At 40.0% G+C, this 3,919-nt stretch overlaps 1 pseudogene; it reads left to right on the top strand.

Moving 5' to 3' along the window:
- Positions 1-424: 424 nt before the first annotated feature.
- On the top strand, positions 425-3,688 carry LOC129656430 (60S ribosomal protein L7-like; annotated as a pseudogene).
- Positions 3,689-3,919: the final 231 nt, after the last annotated feature.

A 3,919-nucleotide genomic window follows, 5' to 3' on the forward strand; every position in this document is an offset into this window, starting at 1 on the left:
TCACACACACACACACTGAATGCCCTTTATAGGTGTAAAAAGCTTGCATATAATCTGCACTATGCTTTCCTGGAGGCTCAGATGGTAAGAATCTGCCTGCAACACTGCAGTGCAGGAGAGTCAGGTTTGATCTCTGGGTCAGGAAGATCCCCTGGAGAAGGGAATGGCAAACCACTTCAGCATTCTTGCTTGGAGAATTCCACAGACGGAAGAGCCTGGCAGGCTATAGTCCCTGGAGTCACAAAGAGTCATAGATGACAGAGCGAGTAACACATACATGCTATTTTATCTATTCTATAATTTTCATTAATAATAATACCATTTTATTATTTTTCATTAAGAAAAAATAAATTAAGATCTCAAATCTCTTCAAATTAATGTTACAGTTTAAAAAACATCCCCTTTCTCTTTCCCAGCTGGAACCATGGAGGGTGCAGAAGAGAAGAAAAAGAAGGTTCCTATTGTGCCAGAAACCCTTAAGATAAAGGGAAAGGATTTCAAAGAGATTAAGATCAAGTGCCTTAGAAAGAAATTTGCCTAAAAGATGCTTCGAAAGGCAAGGAGGAAGCTTATCCATGAAAAAGCTAAGCACTTCACAAGGAATACAGGCATATGTGAACTGCATTTGAACTGAAATTTGAATGGCTAGAGTGGCGAAATAAGCCTTCAACTTCTATGTACCCATGGAACCCAAATTGGCATTTGTCATCAGGATCAGAGTTATCAATGAAGTGAGCACAAAGTTTCCGAAGGTGTTGCAGCTTCTTTCCCTTTGTCAGATCTTCAATAGCAGCTTTGTGAAGTCCAACAAGGTTTCAATTAACATGCTGAGAATTGTGGAATCATACATTGCATCAGTTCAGTTCACTTCAGTCGCTCCATCCTGTCCGACTCTTTGTGACCCCATGAATCGCAGCACGCCAGGCCTCCCTGTCCATCACCAACTCCCGGAGTTCACTCAGACTCATGTCCATCGACTCAGTGATGCCATCCAGCCATCTCATTCTCTGTCGTCCCCTTCTCCTCCTGCCCCCAACCCCTCCCAGCATCAGAGTCTTTTCCAATGAGTCAACTCTTCACATGAGGTGGCCAAAGTACTGGAGTTTCAGCTTTAGCATCATTCCTTCCAAAGAAATCCCAGGCCTGATCTCCTACGAATGGACTGGTTGGATCTCCTTGCAGTCCAAGGGACTCTCAAGAGTCTTCTCCCACACTACAGTTCAAATGCATCAATTCTTCGGCACTCAGCTTTCTTTACAGTCCAACTCTTACATCCATACATGACCACAGGAAAAACCATAGCCTTGACTAGACGAAACTTTGTTGGCAAAGTAATGTCTCTGCTTTTGAATATGCTATCTAGGTTGGTCATAACTTTCCTTCCAAGGAGTAAGCATCTTTTAATTTCATGGCTGCAGTCACCATCTGCAGTGATTTTGGAGCCCAAAAAGGTAAAGTCTGACACTGTTTCCACTGTTTCCCCATCTATTTCCCATGAAGTAATGGGACCAGATGCCATGATCTTTGTTTTCTGAATGTTGAGCTTTAAGCCAACTTTTTCACTCTCCTCTTTCACTTTCATCATGAGGATTTTTAGTTCCTCTGCAATTTCTGCCATAAGGGTGGTGTCATCTGCATATCTGAGGTTATTGATATTTCTCCCAGAAATCTTGATTCCAGCTTGTGCTTCTTCCAGCCCAGTATTTCTCATGATGTACTCTGCATAGAAGTTAAATAAGCAGAGTGAGAATATACATCCTTGATATACTCTTTTTCCTATTTGGAACCAGTCTGTTGTTCCATGTCCAGTTCTAACTGTTGCTTCCTGACCTGCATACAAATTTTTCAAGAGGCAGGTCAGGTGGTCTGGTATTCCCATCTCTTTCAGAATTTTCCAAAGTTTATTGTGATCCACACAGTCAAAGGCTTTGACATAGTCAAAAAAGCAGAGATAGATGTTTTTCTGGAACTCTATGCTTTTTCCATGATCCAGCGCATGTTGGCAATTTGATCTCTGGTTCCTCTGCCTTTTCTAAAACCAGCTTGAACAACTGGAAGTTCACAGTTCATGTATTGCTGAATACTGGCTTGGAGAATCTTGAGCATTACTTGACTAGCGTGTGAGATGAATGCAATTGTACGGTAGTTTGAGCATTCTTTGGCATTGCCTTTCTTTGTGATTGGAATAAAAACTGACGTTTTCCAGTCCTGTGGCCACTGCTGAGTTTTCCAAATTTGCTGGCCTATTGAGTGCAGCACTTTCACAGCATCATATTTCAGGATTTGAAATAACTCAACTGGAATTCCATCACCTCCACTAGCTTTGTTCGGAGTGATGCTTTCTAAGGCCCACTTGACTTCACATTCCAGGATGTCTGGCTCTGTGTGAGTGATCACACCATCATGATTATCTTGTTCGCGAAGATCTTTTTTGTATTCTTGCCACCTCTTCTTAGTATCTTCTGCTTCTGTTAGGTCCATACCATTTCTGTCCTTTATTGAGCCCAATTTGCATGAAATGTTCCCTTGGTATCTCTAATTTTCTTTAAGAGATCTCTAGTCTTTCCCATTCTATTGTTTTACTCTATTTCTTTGCACTGATCACTGGGGAAAGCTTTCTTATCTCTCCTTCTATTTTTTGGAACTCTGCATTCAGATGCTTATATCTTTCCTTTTCTCCTTTGCTTTTTGCTTCTCTTCTTTTCACAGCTTTTTGTAAGGCCTCCCCAGACAGCCATTTTGCTTTTTTGCATTTCTTTTCCATGGGGATGGTCTTGATCCCTGTCTCCTGTACAATGTCACGAATTCAGTCCATATTTCATCAGTCAATCTATCTATCAGATCTAGTCCCTTAAATCTATTTCTCACTTCCACTGTATAATCATAAGGGATTTGATTTAGGTCATACCTGAATGGTCTAGTGGTTTTCCCTACTTTCTTAAATTTCAGTCTGAATTTGAAAATAAGGAGTTCATGATCTGAGCCACAGTCAGCTCTTGGTCTTGTTTTTGTTGACTGTATAGAGCTTCTATATAAGAATATATAGCCTTCTATAGAAGGCTGCAAAGAATATAATCAATCTGATTTTGGTGTTGACCATCTGGTGATGTCCATGTGTAGAGTCTTCTTTTGTGTTGTTGGAAGAGGGTGTTTGCTATGACCAGTGCATTTTCTTGGCAAAACTCTATTAGTTTTTGCCCTGCTTCATTCCATATGCCAAGGCCAAATTTGACTATTACTCCAGGTGTTTCTTGACTTCCTACTTTTGCATTCTAGTCCCCTATAATGAAAAGGACATCTTTTTTGGGTGTTAATTCTAAAAGGTCTTAGGGGAACCCAAATCTGAAGTCCGTAAATGAATTGATCTACAGCATGGTATGACAAAATCAACAAGAAGCAAATTGCCTTGATGGATAATGTGTTGATTTCTCAACCTCTTGGCAAATATAACCTCATCTGTATTGAGTATCTGGTCCATAAGATCTGTCCTGTTGGAAAATGTTTCAAAGAAGCAAACAGCTTCCTGTGGCCCTTTAAATTGTCTTCTCCATGAGGCAGAATGAAGAAAAAGACCACCTATCTTGTAGAAGGTGGAGATGTTGGCAACCAGAAATACCAGATCAACAGGCTTATTAGAAGGATGAAGGATGCTATCTACCATAATTATTTTTGCAATCTGGTCAGTTAATAAATACTGATTGTTTTCAAATTGAGAAAAAAAGAAAAGAAAAACATTCCTTTTGACAAACCTAAATTTGTGCTGTTTAGTTTAATGCTTCAGAGCATGTGCCTTCCATAGCAAGGAACACTCAATAAACACTAATGAATGAATGAATGGATGATGCTTAACATTTCTATGTTGTATTCACAATCTAGCCCTACCTTTCTGAGAAAACATTTCCATACTTTACTGGTAATT

This window comes from Bubalus kerabau, chromosome 6, assembly GCF_029407905.1.
Source record: "Bubalus kerabau isolate K-KA32 ecotype Philippines breed swamp buffalo chromosome 6, PCC_UOA_SB_1v2, whole genome shotgun sequence".
Classification (NCBI taxonomy): Eukaryota; Metazoa; Chordata; class Mammalia; order Artiodactyla; family Bovidae; genus Bubalus; species Bubalus kerabau.